General features: G+C 41.5%; 1 protein-coding gene across 3 annotated transcripts in view; it reads right to left on the bottom strand.

The window, feature by feature from the left end:
* FER (FER tyrosine kinase) overlaps window positions 1–20,344 on the bottom strand; it is a 436,379-nt gene that overhangs the window by 54,657 nt on the left and 361,378 nt on the right. The gene's annotated exons all lie outside the window — the stretch shown is intronic.

Below are 20,344 nucleotides of genomic sequence, written 5' to 3'. Positions count from 1 at the left end.
TTTCCAAAATTATATGTAAGATAGGGTGCACTGTTGTTTAACTTATGAAGAATTTTAATGAAAGGTTGAGACTCCTTTCTTCTTATCCCAAAATCAGGTATTACAGTGATAGATGCTATAAAATTTCCTATAATATAAGGTAGACCAGAACTGTTAAAACCGTGCTATGCACTGGTTCTCAGTTTAAAGTGGTATAAATGAGTAGCTTGTCTTTCTAACATAAAAAATGCTAAAATCCTCATGCATTCTTTTTTCATTAATTTTATGTTTAAATATATACACACTTGTTCAAAAAGCACACATGGAAATACTGAGGTGTAATATGCCACTTGCTGTTTCATATAATGCAAAAGTAAGTTTCTGGATAACCTAAACAAGGTGCTTTCTGCATTATATCCACAGCCAGGACATCTTTGGTTTATTACAGTGGTTCTCCAGCTGTGATGTGTGGAAAGTCTGAAAGTGCTCTGATAAGCTTATTTTGTCACAATGGTGAAGCATCTGTCTGTATACGAACAGTGATGTTCCCAATCCAGAACTTTACACCCACACGCCACAGCTACTTCATGCCTTTCTTTGTCAGACATTTCTTTGGGGGTAAATTTGATCATGACCAGAATCGTGGATGACACCAAAATCAGAGGGGCAGCAAACACACAAGATAAAATTGTAAAGTGACCTGGCCTAATTAGATCAGTGGGGGCTACAGGCAATGAGGAGACGTTTAGTACTAATAAAATCGGACAGAGAGAATATGAACATAAACAGCACAGTAAAATGGAGAACGTTACCAAGGAGCTGCACCTTTCTCATTAAGGCAAGTTTATGTTATGTGCACAGTATGCACACGTAACCAAGCAGTCAATATGCCTCAGCAGGAAATGTTTGGGATTGAGAGCTGAAAGGAGAGGTTGTTCATTTAGAATGCTTTTTATGTACTTCTTAATCTTTTTATTGGTTATAGATTATTTTTCTCTCTCTCCCCCTCCACTATTTTTGTAAATTGACAGTTTAGTTGACTTACAGTTCTGCTAAACTTTCCGGTTTTCCCTCCTATTTGCACAGATTCCTTTAAATGTAGGTATTAGGATTTTGTCAAACTGACCCAACTGATTGTTGCAATAGTGACTTTTACTTCCATAGCACAGCAGAACCTCAGAGTTACAACACCTCGGGAATGGAGGTTGTTCATAGCTCTGAATTGTTCATAATTCTGAACAAAATGTTATGGTTGTTCTTTTAAAATTTTACAACTGAACATTTACTTAATACAGCTTTGAAACTTTACCATGCAGAAGAAAAATGCTGCTTTTAACCATCTTAATTCAAATGAAATGCACAGAAAGTTTCCTTATCTTGGCAAATTTTTTTTTCTTTTTTTAAACCCCCCCCCGTTTTTTTTTTTTTTTGGTGTGTATGTAGTTTATGATTAACACAGTACTGTACAGTATTTTTTGGGGGTGGGGTGGGGGGGCAGGAGTGTGTGTCTGCTGCCTGACTGCATACTTCTGGTTTCAAAGCAGGTGTGTGGTTGACTGGTCAGTTCGTAATTCTGATATTTGTAATTCCGAGGTTCTACTGTAATTTTAATACCACTTCAGTTGTCTTCTTTTCCTGGTATTTGAACGTGAACACTGAAGTTCTTCTTTTCAGGATTTCTTAGGGCCTGATCCAATGACCAGTGAAGTCAGTGGGATCCTGTACATTGACTTTAATGGCCATTGCATCAGGCCTTTAATCTTCACCAGACTAGGACATGGTTTCACTGTGGTTTTTGCCGTTGTTGGTATTTTCAGATTTTATTCCTTTATGTTTGAGTAGCTTTGTAAATTTTTCTTTGCTTACTTTCATCACAGTGCTTTTTGCTGTATCCCATTGGGCCACCTCAATTAATCTCCCTTGTTTGTATTCATACCATACAAATTCAGGTAGGTATTTCACTAATTTTTGTTGCTCTTTTCTGAATTCCCACCATTTTGTTCATATCGCATTTATGCTCTCCTAATCTCTCTGGCTGAAGCCATTCCACTGTGTACAAATACTTAAATATAAATTGGGCCAGAGAGTAAGACTGACATAGTAGGGCATTCATCGGGGAGTTAGGAGACCCGGGGAGGTTCCAGTCATCCTGCTCCACTGAATATGTAAAAAGTGGAACAGCTTTGACGTGAGAGAGAGAGATACCTGGCCGAGAATACCCCATATCCCAGTGGTTAGAGCATACCCTGGAAGGGTGAGACACCTCCTCTGCTCGTTGTGTGTGGGTTTAGGCATGCTCTGAGCATGCTCACTGGATCAGGCCCTGAAAGCAAGATAGGTAGGGGAATGCCTACTTTTTGAACCCTGCTGAGGTTTACTCATCAACTAGATATTGAGGTGTGGGGCAGTGTCTGGACTAAGGCAGCTGTGTATGTGCCCATTCATTGATATTTAGGCACCCTGGATACTTAATGGCAGAAACTGTGTGTTTTACAATTTGCAGCGGCGAGTCTCAGAGCCCAGCTCTATAGAATTGGGCTTGTGCTACAGAGCTAAAACAGCAGCAAAGAAGTTGTGGCTTGGGGTGAGCTTGGGCTCTTATAAGCCCATCCTCCTCCTCAGACTTCAGAGCCTGAACTCCAGCCCAGGTCTGAACATCTACACTGCTGCTTTTAGTGCAGTAGAGCAAGCCTCATGATCCCAAGTCTGTTATACCTGGGCACTGGGACTCGCTTCCACAGGTTTTAAAACACAGTGTAGATGTACCCTCTGGCACTTAGGGACTTGAGGGGCCTACAGAGTTAGGCAGAAGCTGAGTGGGGTTTTATGAAGGCAGCGGCACCCAAATGTGGGACTTATGTGCCCAAGTTTTCCTTGTGAATCCCAGTCTCAGTGCCTTATGGATATCTGTCCCCTCTGGTCCATCTATTTAGCAGTAGATGTCAAAATCATAATCTTTAGTTCCTTCTTTGCAATGTATTCATGTTTCATAAGACATGAATATGTTATTAGCGTACACATGGAAATACTCTGATTTATTAAAGTAAATAGATAAAAGAGGCATCTGATTGACTAAAGAGGCTGAAGAGTTGTGTATCTAGCCCAGAAATTCTATAGAAATATTTGAAAGAAGTTTTCTCTCCTTTTTTTTGTTAATTTAAGTGTGATATCGGTAGCTTCAATCAATTACCTAGTTGAAGTGGATCTGCCTTTGCCTACAGAACCTTTGTGATGGACTGAAGATCAAAGCATGAGTAGAAATGATCTGAATGGTTTTAAAATATAGATTAAAAATATACTAGAAGGAATGCAACAAAAATATGTGGCTTACTAGCCGACATGTCTATTTCAGAGCCAAGCAGCAGACTCATTCCACTAGCTGCTATAAAAGACTCTGAAGAAAGAGGCTGAAACACTTCAATGTAAAATGTCTGTTTCCTGATGAAACACAAACATTACATTTAAAAATTCTTAAAGTGTGTTTTATGCATTTTGATTAGGTTTTTATAAAAAATTGTTTTTAGAACTTTAAAATATATTTCTAAGAGCTCCCTCTGCCTGCCTGTTTCTGATATTTATAAAGTGCTCATGGTGGTAAAGAATGATTTCATTATAAAAGCAATCAATATGATGCAAGAGTCAAGCCAAAGTCCAGTCAAAGTCCAGTCGCATTGCAGAATGGAAGGAGGTGGGGGGGTCATGCTTACACACCGAGAGATTAATCAAACAGATGCAAGTTAAAGAAGAGTAAACAACCAAAATAAACTAAAATATTTGCACCCATAGCAGTATTATTTCACAACTGTGAATTTAACTTAAGTCGTTCACTATCAAACTTGGGAGTTTTCCAAACTGTGGTCCATGTTTCAGAGCACTTGTTTGTTGGTCATAATTTCAGAGCCTCTTCCTAGCCCTACCTGTTTACCTGTCCCTCTTCAGGGTCCCCTTTCACAACAAACCATTAATAGATGTGGGCTTACTTCTAAATCTTAGAGAAATAGAAGAAGTGCCTCTAGAGTTAAGAAGGAAGGGGGTTTGCTCACATTTTCTAGACCCAAAGAAGAAGGGGGGCTGGTGTCCAATTCTGGATTTGAAACTTGTCAGCATCTTCGTCCACTGCTTCTTACTGAGGATGTTAACCCTAGCCTTTATAATCCTATCCCTAGATTTCCCAAAACTGGATTGTGGCTCTTGATCTCCAGCATGTTTTCAGATATCAGTCCACCTGGCACACAGAAAATACCTGAATTTCCAAGTGGGAAGTTCCCACTGTCAGTACAGAGTTTTTGACAGCCCTAAAAGTATTAACCAAGTGCTTCGCAGTCATAGTAGCTCACCTGAGAAAGCAAGGGATCCAAGAATTCTCATTCCATGACAATTGCCTTATTTGAGGAAGAGCTCCACAACAGAAAAATGACTCCCTTTACATGATAAGAACATAAGAATGGCCATACTGAGTCAGACCAGTGGTCTATCTAGCCCAGTATGCTATCTTCTGACAATGACCAGTGCCCAATGCTTCAGAAAGAATGAACAGAATAGGGTAATTATCAAGTGATCCACCTCCTATTGTCGAGTCCCAGCTTCTAGCAGTCAGTGGTTTAGAGATACCCACAGCATGGTGTTGCATCCCTGACCATCTTAGGTCCATCAGTGATTATTAGCCATCTTCCATGAATTTATCTAATTTTTTTTTAAACCAGTTATACTTTTGGCCTTCACAACATCCCCTGGCAATGTGTTCCACAGGTTGACTGTGCGTTGGGTGAAGACCCTGGGTTTCAGAGTTGGAAAGGAAAGTCTACACTCCTACCTATCTAAAGAATAGTGTTGATAGTGGCAATGCTGGATTCCACAACAGCAAGAGCTTATCTGCCACTAGATAGATTCATTACCATAATAGACCTCATCAGCAAGCTGCACGCTCATCCTCAAACATCTGTAAGAGTCTGTCTCAGACTTCTTCTCTGTCACATGGCCTTCTACTCAGATATCACACAGCATGCCAAACATCACCTACATCTCATGCAAGGGCAGTTGAAATCTGTATACCTACCAAACATCTTAATAGCTAGTTATCTCATTAACACATCCTCTCCCATTCACTATCATGTGAACCAATTTTCCCTCCCTTTTGCTATGATATGGACCAATCTCTGTTTCCATTCACTGTCAAACAGACTACCCTTCCCTCCCATACTGGTTGTGGACTAACCTCTCCCATGCATGACTGTCTGGACTAGATCCCTCCATCCTGGTCACAATGGCATGGACTGGTTCACATCATGGACCACCTCCCCCTTCCTATTTACTATTGTGTTGATCAACAGTCCTCCCATTCATGTTCCCAAAAGATCCCTGTGGCAGCTACAATAACTACTTATATGAAAAAACAACATTAGGTAAGTGTTTAATATATCTTTAGCTTGAAATGGACAGTCAGCACCATGTAACCAAAAAGTAGTATGCAAGTCTTTCAGGGAGTGCAGCTCTTCACTGGCCTTGATGCGAAAAGAGGTCATAGTCTTCAAATGGGAGGTGCCCAATAGTAATAGTTGGTATTCCTGAAAACTGCAACCATGATGGATGGCAGGCAGTGGATGTGGTATATATCTTGCTGCTTTGTCCAACATATCAAACACTGCCTGCAAAGAAGGGCTATTAGCTGACCTTCAGTGATATGGATTTTAATTCTTTTCTGCTGTCCTGGAGAAATTTATCAATAAAAAGACATACTTTGCCCCGATTTAAGTCGCTATTTTTGCTAAGTGGGGCTGATAATTAGCAATATGCACTTGTAAATTTGGGAAAGAGCAGTTCTTCCTACTGAATAAATAGTTTTGCAGGATCTTTATCCCTTGCTGTTGCTTTTGGTGGCACTTGCTGCCTAGATTGCTCGTGAATAGCAGCTACTGTCAAGCATCCTAGCACTAGATGAGCGTAGAAGTATTTGAACCCAATTGAAGACACCTGATATCACTAGTCTGCCTTTTTGGAGGTGTTAGCTATAAATACTGCTGGATTTAATAGCCCCTCATTAATAAGCAAGGTCAATCTTCCTAGGCACTGTCAAATAGTTTGTGTGATTTTTCCTGTATAATTTCAGCTGAGATCTCCAAAGTATCTGCCATTTGGGGTAACAGTTCCTGGAAAGTCTTATAATCACCAATCTGGGTAGAAGTGGTGGGCACTACTGCCTCATCAGGGAGAGGACAAGCAAATGGCTGGAATTAGCTGTTCCTCAGTCTGAATGTATTCTTTGTTACTTTTTCACTCGATCTTGTTGAGCAGTTTGAATAAGTGTCTTCTGAGTTACCCTGAATGATTTTTACAGAGGAGAGAGATTTAGCTTTTGAAGGGGCAGTAAAGGTTGGGTCACTGCTTAATTTGTGCCAGGGCTGAGCCCAGCACCTCTAGGCTTGGCAGCTCATAGCCCTGGCACCTCTGGGCTTGCCACATCAGTTATTAAAGTAAAAAAAAAATGCTTGAGCAATTTCTTTCTTTCCTTACAAATTAACTGAGTTGGGTTCATCATTGGCTGCATGCCCCATGATTAAGGCTATGTTTATGTCATGGAAGTCACAGAGACTGCCATGACATTCTCTGCTTCAGCCCCAGGGACTTCAGGACTCTGGAGCTGGCAGCCAGCGGGGCCCTGGCAGGGTTCCAGTGACACGCAACAGCAGCGACAGGGAGCCCCCTGCAATTGTAGCCAGAGTGGATGATATCTAGTATCCACTTGTCCATTGTTATTGTCTTCCAGTTATGGAGGAAGTATGCTAGGCAGCCACCAAATGTTCAGAGGGGAGAGGAGAAGGAAGGTAGGGGATGGCATCATCAATTCTCAAGGGAAAACATTTCCCCTTAAGAACCTGATCCTGCTCCAGCTAACATCAATGAGACTTTTGCCATTTATTTTAATAGTGACAGATCAGACCTGATACACCTTTACACACACTGCACCAGTTTTAAAGTATCTCTTGCAATAATCTATTTTAGACTTTGCTCTAATTACTGGTCTGCAGATTCAGTCTTTCATTACAATTCAACAGCCGAAATTTCATTATGATGGTGCTAAACCACTGTTGAGACTTAAAGATTCAATATCAGAAATCCAATATTAAAAGCAGCTTCATTCATTTATATTTTACTGGATTATAAAAAAGACTATCTTGTCAAAAAAGTGCGGTGTATTATTGACTAAACATTCAGTTTTGGTGTGAGAGCATGCTACTTGGTCAGTAGTATGAGGACTTAGTTTGAATGCTGGTTTCCTTTTCCTATGAAATCTCCCAACACTGATTCAGGATTCATGTCTCACTGCTTTCTCTCCTTTATTATTATTTTATTATTAATAAAACTACAATGTAGCACAAATTGCTTTGAAAGAAATAAAAGATAAATATAAGATCTCTCAGAATTAAAGCTTTGGGGAAAAACAAAAGGAATAGATTGTTTTTCCCAAAAGAGATGAGAAACTGGATAATGTAGCCACCAGCAAGATCACAGATGTAAATTGGTTAAGTCTGTCAGCATTAGAGAAAATCTGTCTATATGGAAGAGAGTGGGGAATTTAAGAATGGCCAACAACGATTTTCTCTTACCCGAGGGAACCAAGCTGTAAAATCTAGCAAACTTTGTCAGGATATTTTTTAAATGACATGTTGGAATTAGACTTTTGGCTGATGTTCAAAAGTACTAGGCACCTAAAACTCCAATTCAAGTTGTGACGTTATTGACTTGAACTGGGACCATATAGAACATTGTTGCAACCATATAGAACATTGTTGCAAGGTCCTGTAGTGGCACCAAATCTTGTATAAAGGGGGTCAAATAAGATGTCTCAGGCAAGGCTATGGTTTGCTGGTTATGATTATGCTGTCTATATGTGTGTATCATTTTTGTAGTTAAAGTTATGAATATTGTGTCTATATTGTCTGTAGTTCAAACTTGTGCGATGCTTCTGGGTGACACCCCAGGCAAGTTGGTGTGGGCTCTGCCTAGCCTGCTTGATGGCCCATTAAGGACCATCAGCTATACAACTGACCCATTGAGAGAAGGCAGACACGCCTTGTGACTCAGCAAGGTATGCAGGGACATGCCTATGGACAGAACTCTGAGGTTTTTCCATGCCATGTGATGGACAGCTTGTCTTTGGAACAAAGAAAAAAAGACCACATGGCAAGAGAATATAAAAAGCTACTGCAGCTCCTCCATCTTGTCTTCAGTCCTGCTTCATACCTCTGAAGGGACTTTGCTACACTGAAGCTTTGAACCAAGGACTGAAAAACCCATCTCAGCTGCGGATGTACTCCAGAGACTTGATTTGAACCTGCAGTTTATTCTATCACTGCTGCAAACCTGAACCAAGAACTTTGCCATTACTGTATGTAATTGATTCTATTTAACCAATTCTAGCTCTCATCTATATCTTTTTCCTTTTATGAATAAACGTTTAGATTCTAAAGGACTGACAACAGCGTGCTTTGTGAGTAAGATCTGATTTGTATATTGACCTGGGTCTAGGGCTTGGTCCTTTGGGATCGAGACAACCTTTTTTTCTTTTACTGGGGTATTGGTTTTCATAACCATCTGGTGGTGATACTGGGAAACTGGAGTGTCTAAGCGAATTGCGGTTAGCCAGTGGGGTAAAACCAGTCTTCTCTGTTTGGCTGGTTTGGTTTGCCTTGGTGTGCACAAAAACCCCAGCCTTGGGCTGTAACTGCCCTGCTTTAAGCAATTTTTCCTGAATTGGCACTCTCAGTTGGGTCCCACCAGAACCAGCATTGTTACACAAGTCAATGGGAGCAAACAGTGCTCAGCAACTCTGAAAATCAGATTCTGAGGAATAAAAAAGAAAAGTTATCAGAGCTAAATGAAAAACACATTCAGAAAATGGCCAAACATTTCAGAATACAGGAGCTGAATAAGAGACTGCTTCAAAAAAGTCTACGAAAGGGACAGCATTTTCTCTATTGTTGAATAAATGGGGTATATCTCAAAATGATTCTGGGTTTCGCATTTTTCTTAATCTTTCTTGTATAATACAAGACAGAAAGAAACATATGAATTTAAGACCTATATTTTTTTCTTTATCTAATGCAGAGATAGTACATGCCATTAAAATTTTGAGATTTACCATGTGCAGAAGTTAAATTTACTCCAGTAAGATTCCCAACCACAAGTAAAGAAAATACTATGAATACCATGGTGCAGAAAGCACCAAGAATTTATTGGCAGCCCCTTTAGCGTCCTCTTGATTTTAACTAAAGATAATTTTTACTGTGATTTTAGCAGTAAATTGTTCCTTGCCTCAATAGGTATGAAAAATATTAATCACCAATTATATCACTTACAGTTTCACTTTCTATTTCCTTTATTTTTTAAAATTAAGGAGCAGTTCTCTCTCGCTCTTAAACTGCGAAAGGCTTTGTAGTCTTACTCTAGATATTTTTCATTTTTAGTAGCAGGTTACGATATTGTCTTCTGTTGTAAATGTATCTGTACTCTAACATAGGAAGGAAAATTTAAAATCAATTAACATAACATTGAATATTCCAAATAATATAAAAACAACACACAAAATTCCATATGTAGATTTTTTTGTATGTATTGTGAAAATGTTGACTGCTTAAAATATATTGATGAGGCTGCTTGGATCTGTCAGTGCGAAAACAGAAGAACTGTCTACCATATATGAATAGGTTTCCAGGAATTATCGAGAAATGTTTATTATTATTCAACAAACTGAATTCCTTGTGCAACAGTTGTAAATTTGTAAATATTTAGAAATGAACACCTCTTGTCCTCTCTATAACTCTGTTCTTGGTTGATTGTCTTCCCTGCTGCATTATGTCTGAATTAGACTATAAGCTCCTTACTGTGAAAATATTTGACTAAAACTATAATAGATCATATTTATATAAAATATATTTTAAAAGCTAATATGAACACAAAGTATTCTGTTGTGTGCCTTCTGATCCAGGGTTGAACAATGGGATTTACAAGAGCTCCACACCTCAGAAAAATCAAACCATCCACAGTAAAACTTTGTTATCCAGCGTCTTAGCGTAGTAGTACTGCACTGCAGAGTGGTTGGTTTCTTAAAGCACTGAGGTGTATACAGGTAAAGTTTTCTACACAGTAGATTATGTTATGACACTACATATCACTATGGGCAGCACATGGTGTGCATCCAGATCACTAAAAATACACTTAACACAAACTATACTGAACATAATTTAATCTTTCTTTGATGATTCAGAAGGCACTTCCAGATCTTGCAGTGCTTCAAGGTCATCATTATCAACATCAAGTATCACTGTGGATGTAGAAGGTGTAGGAAATTTGGTTGAATCTGTAATGACCCTATGACATACCCTGGAAGCTGCTTTTTTGAATAAATCCCTAATATCAGCTTGCTTATTTGTCTTCTGCCTCTTTTGCATAAAAGTAGAGTGCAAAATGTGAAAATGCATAGATAGCCTCCTGGGCAGTATCCTTGTCCCGGTTACTAGACTTAGATCTGGTCTTTCCATAAAATGCTTATGATTTTGAATTATGTTGTTTTAAGTAGAAATACTCTTAATGGTCCCACATAAAGAAAAAGTGTTGTAAACTGCATTTTGTGAATTAATGTCTTAGCCAGTTATAAGAAGTGACAATTAGATGGGACAGTGACAACTGTAAGGAGGGAGCAGTAGTTGCAGAAAGAGGCAGGTTTGAATTGAACCCATGCAAGAGATGTATTATATATATAATTTTCAAAAAAATATCTTCAATTACAAAGCCTTGCTATCTTTTTATCTGGGGTTTCTGGCAACTAAAACTGAAGTTTTGTTTGCATAGTGATGTCACTCATAATGTCATTAGAATCACATATTGCATTACACACTCAGCAATTCAGTTACCTGATATTTAATTTACACACACACAAACACACTTTTGTATAGCCATTATATAAAACAGAAAGTAAATGCACCTAACATCTAACTTTATATAGTGGCACTTTGCCGGCTAGCCACATATTATTTTAATAGAATAGGGCCTGAAAATTCTGAAAAAACAACAATGGCTGTTGAGATTTTTAAAAATCACCCTGTCAAAAGAAGACCCATACAACGTGTCATTAAGGATTAAATTTAATATGGCAATATTATTAGCAGATAATAGCACAATTCTATTCTTGTTCTAATGGATTGATTTTATCAAGGCTTGGTTGTATTACAAAGAAGAAGAAATGAATAGTATTGATTTTGCTATACAAAAGCGATTATCAGATGAAAGGTTTCAGAGTAACAGCCGTGTTAGTCTGTATTCGCAAAAAGAAAAGGAGTACTTGTGGCACCTTAGAGACTAACCAATTTATTTGAGCATAAGCTTTCGTGAGCTACAGCTCACTTCATCGGATGCATACCGATGGAAACAGTTTCCACGGTATGCATCCGATGAAGTGAGCTGTAGCTCACAAAAGCTCATGCTCAAATAAATTGGTTAGTCTCTAAGGTGCCACAAGTACTCCTTTTCTTTTTATCAGATGAAACTCTCCCATATTTGAATTTCTAGAAAGGCTTTCTAGAAAGGATTTTCTAGAAAGGATTTCTATATTTAAGCAGCTATAGAATTTCAACAAAAATAATCTGTTATCACTATATTTAAAAGAGAGAAGATAGAGAAAAGATAAAAATTGCCTTTATGCTTCTGCAGGGAACAAAAGGCCGCTGAACACAAGATTCTCTCTCATTCACCTGTTCAAACTATGGTACATACCAAAAGAGCCATGTTATCCCAAAAGAAACGGACAGTATCTTCATTAAAATCAATGGAGCTACAACAACTTACACCATCTGAGCAATGTGTCTGGAATGGACAAATAATATATAGTTTTCTCACATCATTACTCTTTGCTTTCTGTTTTTCTCAGACGGGCATACTCCCTGCATATGCATCAGCATTTGTATCATATCACATCTATACAACTAAGAGACCGAACGAGTTTCTCTGAAACTGTACTACTCCTCTAAGGTAGCCCTAAGAGAGGTTTCTCAATGTCCTGCCTGCTGCCACCCTGCTGATTAGCTTGAGAATTAACTCCATTTTGCTGTTAGTCCCAAATAGCATGAGGGGTTAGGGCCCTGGGAAAGCATATTTAAGAACACACATGCAGACTGTATGCTTCTTAGCACCACTTGCACCATCAGAACTGTTATTTTTGTGGCCAGTGATTTATGGTATTGGACATTGTCTTTGCCACAGAACTGTAAGTCCACATACAAACTCTACAGCACTGTACTTGAAAAAATCATCTCTTCATATCATTTCAAGCAGTAATACTGATTTACTGGAAAAAAATTGTACAGTAAAAGCTGTGCTATCAAAGCCGGCACTTTATCAACCAGAAAGCTCTATTAACCGGCATGTCTGATATCTCCCAAAACGAATCTTCAGTCTAATAACCAGGACTTGTATATTGCCCAGGAGGCTATGCAATTGCACATTCTGCACTCTACTTTTATGCAAAAGAGGCAGAAAACAAGAAAGAAAGCTGATATCAAGGATTTATTCAAAAAAGCAGCTTCTAGGGTGTGTCATAGGATCACTACAGAATCAGCCCAATCTCCTACACCTTCTAAATCTACAACGATAATTGATGTTGATAATTATTACCATGAGGCACTGCAAGATCTGGAAGTGCCTTCTGAACCATCAAAGAAAGATTAAATTATGATCAGTATAGTTTTAGTGTTAAGTGTATTTTTAGTGATCTGAGTGTATGCCATGCGCTGCCCATAGTCATATGTAGTGTCATAATATAATCGACTGTGTAGAAAACTTTACCTGTATACACCTCAGTGCTTTAAGAAACCACCACTCTGCAATGCAGTACTACTACTGAATTGGTGAGTATCTGTATACTATTTTATACTTTATTCATTTTATTGTATTCTAATTCTTTGAAAATTGGTATTCCATTGGTAAGTATAATTCTGAGTTAACCAGAATTTTTGACTAACGGGCACCCTCCATTCCCCCAACATGCCGGATAACAAAGTTGTACTGTACTGAAATCTCAGAAGTCAAAAATAAACTGGATCTTCTCCTTTGCTTCAGAAACTATGGTTGTTATATGACAGTACAAAATGATGCCATTCAGACATGGATCAACAGTAGGAAAAATGATCATATTTAATTATACATCTACATTCCTCAGATCTCCAGTTTAATAGACTCTTTAAAACATTAGCGTAAAGGAAACACATTTATTAAACAAACTGGATGGCCTCTCATTCCATTCATATACTGAACACTGTGTACTCACTAGATACAAGACAAAACTTAATGGTAACTTTACTAAACAGGATGAAATTTTACCATCTCTTTTTAAAAACAACGAGGAGTCCTTGTGGCACCTTACAGACTAACAAATTTATTTGGGCATAAGCTTTTGTGGGATATAACCCACATCATCAGATGCATGGAGTGGAAAATACAGTAAGCCGGTATAAATATACAGCACATGAAAAGATGGGAGTTGCCCTACCAACTGCGGGGTCAGTGCTAACAAGGCCAATTCAGTTAGGGTGGATGTAGCCCATTCTCAACAGTTGACAAGAAGGGGTTAATATCAACAGAGGGGAAATGACTTTTTGTAGTGCTTACAAGGCCAATTCAATCTAAGTGGATGTGGTCTATTCCCAGCAGTTAACACAAAGGTATGAGTATCAATAGAGGGAAAATTATTTTCTGTAGTTTGCACATCTGAGCGTTGCTCTTTTAAGACTTCGGAAAGCACGCTCCACACCTCATTCCCTCTCGGATTTTGGATGGCACTTCAGAGTCTTAAACCTTGGGTCGAGTGCTGTAGCTATTTTAAAAAATCTCAAATTGGTACTTTCTTTGTGTTTTGTCAAATCTGCTATGAAAGTGTTCTTAAAACGAACATGTGCTGGGTCATAATCCAAAACTGCTATAAAGTGAAATATATGGCAGAATGCGGGTAAAACAGAACAGGAGACATACAATTCTCTCCCAAGAAGTCCAGTCACAAATTTAATTAACGCATTATTTTTTTAACAAGCATCATCAACATGGAACCATGTCCTTTGGAACGGTAGCATGAAGGGGCATATGAATGTTGAGCATATCTGGCACATAAATACCTTGCAACGCCAGCTACAAAAGTGTCATGCGAATGCCTGTTCTCACTTTCAGGTGACGTTGTAAATAAGAATCAGGCAGCAGTATCTCCCGTAAATGTAAACAAACTTGTTTGGACTATAAGGTGGATAGAAAGCTGGCTAGATTGTCGGACTCAATGGGTAGTGATCAATGGCTCCATGTCTAATTGCCAGCCGGTATCAAGTGGAGTGCCCCAAGGGCTGGTCCTGGGGCCGGTTTTGTTCAATATCTTCATAAATGATCTGAAGGATGGTGTTGATTGCACCCTCAGCAAGTTTGCAGATGACACTAAACTGGGAGGAGAGGTAGATACGCTGGAGGGTAGGGATAGGATACAGAGGGACCTAGACAAATTGGAGGATTGCGCCAAAAGAAATCTGATGAGGGTCAACAAGGACAAGTGCAGAGTCCTGCACTTAGGACGGAAGAATCCAATGCACCGCGACAGACTAGGGACCGAATGGCTAGGCAGCAGTTCTGCAGAAAAGGACCTAGGGGTTACAGTGGACAAGAAGCTGGATATGAGTCAACAGTGTGCCCTTGTTGCCAAGAAGGCCAATGGCATTTTGGGATGTGTAAGTAGGGGCATTGCCAGTAGATCGAGGGACATGATCATTCCCCTCTGTTCGACACTGGTGAGGCCTCATCTGGAGTACTGTGTCCAGTTTTGGGCCCCGCACTACAAGAAGGATGTGGAAAAATTGGAAAGAGTCCAGCGGAGGGCAACAAAAATGATTAGGGGACTGGAACACATGACTTATGAGGAGAGGCTGAGGGAACTGGGGATGTTTAGTCTACGAAAGAGAAGAATGAGGGGGGATTTGATAGCTGCTTTCAACTACTTGAAAGGGGGTTCCAAAGAGGTTGGCTCTAGACTGTTCTCAGTGGTAGCAGATGACAGAACAAGGAGTAATGGTCTCAAGTTGCAGTGGGGGAGATTTAGGTTGGAAAAACTTTTTCACTAGGAGGGTGGTGAAACACTGGAATGCGTTACCTAGGGAGGTGGTGGAATCTCCTTCCTTAGAAGTTTTTAAGGTCAGGCTTGACAAAGCCCTGGCTGGGATGATTTAATTGGGGATTAGTCCTGCTTTGAGCAGGGGGTTGGACTAGATGACCTCCTGAGGTCCCTTCCAACCCTGATATTCTATGATTCTATGATTGTCTTAGCTGAATCGGCTGAACAAGAAGTAGGACTGAATGGACTTGTAGGCTCTGAAGTTTTACATTGTTTTGTTTTTGAATGCAGTTATGTAACAGAAAATATCTAAGTTTGTAGTTAAAGAGATTGCACTACAGTACTCATATGAGGTGAACTGAAAAATACTATTTATTTTATCATTTTTATAGTGCAAATATTTGTAATAAAAATAATATAAAATGAGCACTGTACACTTTGTATTGTATTCTGTGTTGTAATTGAAATCAATATATTTGAAAAAGTAGAACATCCAAAAATATTTAATAAATTTCAATTGGTATTTCATTGTTTAACAGTGTGATTAATCACAATTACTTTTTTTAATCATGATTAATTTTTTTGAGTTAATCACGTGAGTTAACTGCAATTAATCGACAGCCCTATTTTCAATAACTTTACTGTTATGATTTTTTTCTCTGAAAAAAAGTTTGTTTTCATTTTTAACTAAAGATTTAGTAAACCAAAAAACATTCAAGTTCAGTCCAGAAACACAGTAAGTGTTTCAGATATTCTTCTATGACCCAGTTGTCACAGCAGCATATGGAAGTGCAAAAACAATTCTTTAGTGCATTACCCATTGTAATGCTGGTTCTGTAACTCATACCTCATTTTCTCTAATTTGTCATTATGATTAATCTTATAAAATACATTCACCATACAAATTTTGACACAGTAGAGAATAACAAACAGCAGAGAACGTGTTTTCTAATATAGAAGGGTGGTTTTCACAATAATGAAAACAATGTGAATTTACAAGATGACATGCTTCTGCTCTATAAGCTTTTTGTACATATAACAAATAAGTGATGGGACCACTGGATCCTAATTTCTCTTCTTTTGCAGCAAGCCAAAAATATTAAAAGATATTTATTTACACAAAAAATCTTATCAGTTTGATCATATCAAGATGCTCAAAATTCATACTACTCTTTTTTTCCTTTTCCTCTTAAAAGAAATAATGACAGTGTTTATGAAAGCTGTATACAGAGCTGTGGAAATCGATACCATCAATTCATTAACATGGGATGCAGAAGGTGAATACTTTCCTCCACTGCTCCTCATCCCACTACTGGACGGAGCAGAGGTCAGTTTATCCAGTGCCTATTCAATCCTTGGTTTTCAGTCTGAACTGCTAACAAGGGTGCTAATTAAAGACATGTCTGATGTGGACATCTGTCCACAAGAAACTGAGACCACAGCAGTCTAAAACTAGATATTAATTTTATATTAGCCACCAAACTGCTGTCAGATGGTAATGACTTTCCATTCAATACTAGCATGGCCAAAGTACATTGAATTGCAGAGACTGATGGAGTCATAGATCTAAACAACTGATCTAAACTGATTGACCACTTTTCCAATGTACCTCCACACCTCAAACTCAAGGCAATAGTCTATTGCTAATAAATAACTATGTTAAAAGAACATTTTTAAGGTTGCAAAATCAAGCAATTGAAATTTAGGAAATGCAAAAATTAAAGTTGCCCTTGGTTCAACTGTCTTAACCATGAGATCATCCTTTCTCTTCCTGCTGTCTCCTGTCTCATTCACTGCACACCTTGCAACTTCTGCAACAAAGGAGACAGCGTTCTTTACTACACAACCCTGATTCATCCTGTGTGCTGAATGAGGCAGGAGACCTGTGGAAAAAATAGTAAGTAATGATGAAATTAAAGACTATCATAATTGGAGATGACTAGAAATTTTTGAAGAAAACTTAAGTTTGGAAAATGTGAATTCAGTGAAGTGATACATTTCACCAAATCTATCAGAATTTCAAGAACAATGTTGTCAAAATACAGGCAGATTTTGCTGCATCCCTGCCAGCTCTGGGGGACGGAGAGGCAGAGCTCTGACTACCTGCCTCTCCCCCGAACTCTGAGGGACAGAAAGATACAGTACTGGGGCTCTGTCTCCCCACCTACCCCTAGTTCCATGGGATAGAAAATCATAGTACTGGAGGTTCTGCTTCCCCCCCACCAGCTCTGGAGGATGGGAAGCACCTCTTTGGCTCCTGGAGCTGGGGAGTTCACAGGGACTCTTCTGCTCATTCCCCCCAAACTTGACACTTACTGCCCCATCCTCTCCAACCTGTTCCTGTCCCAAGTCCTTTCCCACCCCTGGCTCCTTGTCTCAGTTCCATTTTCCTTGCCTACCCAGATCCAGTCTCCACGCCCAGCCAGTCCTAAACTCTCCCTCTGGGCTTGCTGTCCAAGTCCCACTCCCCGGACCCCAGTGTTCTGTACCCACCATATCCAGTCCAGTCTAGTCCCCTTGCCAACCAATCTGAGTTCCCATCTAATGGCTTGTTGTCTCATCTGTCTCTGCCATTCCACCCCATTGGCTTGCAACCCTAATCTCTCTTCACCAGATGCCTCATCAAATCTCCATCTTCCTCGCACCTTTTCCCCAGGTCCTTGCAATGTTGCCTAGCTAATCCCACTTCTCCTTCATACCCCAGCCCCTTATCAAATATTTCCTCTCACCTGCTGCCCCTTCGGGTTGCCAGCTTTCTAATTGAACAAAACTGAACACCCTTGCCCTGCCCCCTCCCAGAGGCCCTGCCCCACCCCTTCTGAATCCCCACCCCCTGCCTCTGTCGCTTGCTCTCTCCCACCCTCATTCATGTTCACTGGGGCAAGGGGGTGGGGTGTGGGAGGGGGTGAGAGTGAGGGTTCCAGCTAGGGGTGCGGGCTCTGGGTTGGGGCCAGAAATGAGGGGTTCAGGGTGTGGGAGTGGACTCCAGGCTGGGCCGGGGGGGGGGGGGGTTAGGGTGCACAGAGCCGGCTGGCTGCACCTCTGCATAGGAGCTGGAGGGGGAACATGCCACTGCTTCCGGGAGCTGCTTGAGGTAAGCTCTGCCCAGAGCCTGCACCCTTGATCCCCAACCCGCTGCCCCAGCCCTGATCCCCCTCACACCCTCTGAATCCCTTGATCCCAGCCCAAAGCACTTCCTGTACCCCTCATCCCCAGCCCCACCTGAGCCCTCACCTCCTCTGCCGGAGCCCTCACCTCCCACGCCCTCTCCTGCACCCCAAATCCCTCATCCCTGGCCCCAGACCAGAACCCACACCCCCAGCTGGAGTCCTCAATCCCCATGTACCCCAAACTCCTGCCCCATCCTGGAGCCCCGTCCCACACCCTAAACCCCTCAGCCCCAGCCCAGAGCCCCCTCTTGCACCCCAAATCCCTCATCCCTGGCCCCACCCCAGAGCATGCACCCCCCACCAGAGTCCTTACTCCCCCTTCCCCAGCTCAACCACCTGCCCCAGCCCAAAGCCCCCACCACACTCTGAACCCCTCATTTCTGGCCCCATCCCAGAGACCGCACTCACAGCCCTCACCCTCACCCTCTCCCGCATTCCAACCCCTGGAGCCAGCCCAATGAAAATGAGCCAATGAGCGAGGGTGGAGAGTGAGAGTGACAGAGGGAGGGGGGGTGGAGTGAGTGAGACAGCACCTCAAAGAAAAGGAGGGGCAGGGCCTCAGAGGAGAGGCGGGGCAGGGGTGGGGCAAGGACGTTCGGTTTTGTGCAAGTAGAAGGTTGGCAATGCTACCCACGCCCGAAGGCCCCCGTTGACCACAGTTACCAGCCAATGGGAGCTGCAGAGCCAGTACTGGGGGCAGCACACAGAGCCTCTCTGATCATCCCAGTGCCTAGAGGCTGCATGGACATGCCAGCCTCCTCTGGGGAGCTGCGCAGAGCCAGGGCAGGCAGGAAGCCTGCCTTAGCCCCACTGACTGGACTTTTAATGGCCCGGGCAGCGGTGCTGACCGGAGCTGCCAAGGTCCCTTTTCCGGGCATTCCGGTCGAAAACTGGACGCCTGGCAACCACACACCCCATTCCCTCCCATAATGGTTCCTACTCTCAGTTTCCTTGTACAGTCAGCCCCAGTTCCCCTCTCCCACCCAAAGACAACAGGCCATCTGGCTCTGAGTTCCCCCACCCCAGGTTTTCCCCACCAGCCTCAAGTCCTAGTCTCTTTACCCAACTAGTTTCATACTCCCCTCCGACTGGCTCCCAGCCTCCTTGCCCAACCACTCCCAGATCATTCCTCCCACAGCTCTTCGTCTCCTTGCTGTCCCACTCTTGCCCTCCACTGCCCTGATTCTTAGTCCCAGCTTCCTCTCTACCCACCTCCGAGGTCCCAGACCCAATGCGATTGTCCAGCTAGCCTGAGTCCCAGTTTCTCTCCCCTGCCTTCAGTTCCAGTCTCACAGTCGCCTTGTCACAATCCATTTCCTTCCTGCCCGCCGGTCCAGTTTCTGTCCCCTCTGCATTTTAATCAGATTGCTCCTTCTCCATGCTGCTCAGACACCAGCAAGCTGATCATTCAGAGAACAGGAGAGAGACATGCACTATAGTTCAGGACTATTTAGAAAAGCTGGATGAGCACAAGTCCATGGGGTTGGATGCACTGCATCCAAGGGTGCTAAAGGAGCTGGCAGATGTGATTGCAGAGTCATTGGCCATTATCTTTGAAAACTCATGGCGATCAGGGGAGGTCCCGGACGACTGGAAAAAGGCTAATGTCGTGCCCATCTTTTAAAAAGGGAAGGAGGATGATCCAGGGAACTACAGGCCAGTCAGCCTCACCTCAGTCCCTGGAAAAATCATGGAACAGGTCCTCAAGGAATCAATTCTGAAGCACTAAGGAGGAGAGGAAAGTGATCGGAAACAGTCAGCATGGATTCACCAAGGGCAAGTCATGCCTGACTAATCTAATTGCCTTCCATGACAAGATAACTGGCTCTGTGAATGAGGGGAAAGCAATGGACGTGTTATTCCTTGCCTTTAGCAAAGCTTTTGATACGGTCTCCCACAGTATTCTTCCCAGCAAGTTAAAGAAGTATGGGCTGTATGAATGGACTATAAGATGGATAGAAAGCTGGCTAGATCATCAGGCTCAACGGGTAGTGATCAATGGCTCCATGTCTAGCTGGCAGCCAGTATCAAGCAGAGTGCCCAAAGGGTCGGTCCTGGGGCC

The sequence above is a fragment of the Caretta caretta genome, chromosome 5 (genome assembly GCF_965140235.1).
Source record: "Caretta caretta isolate rCarCar2 chromosome 5, rCarCar1.hap1, whole genome shotgun sequence".
NCBI lineage: Eukaryota > Metazoa > Chordata > Testudines > Cheloniidae > Caretta > Caretta caretta.
This window is presented reverse-complemented; position numbering and strand designations above follow the sequence as displayed.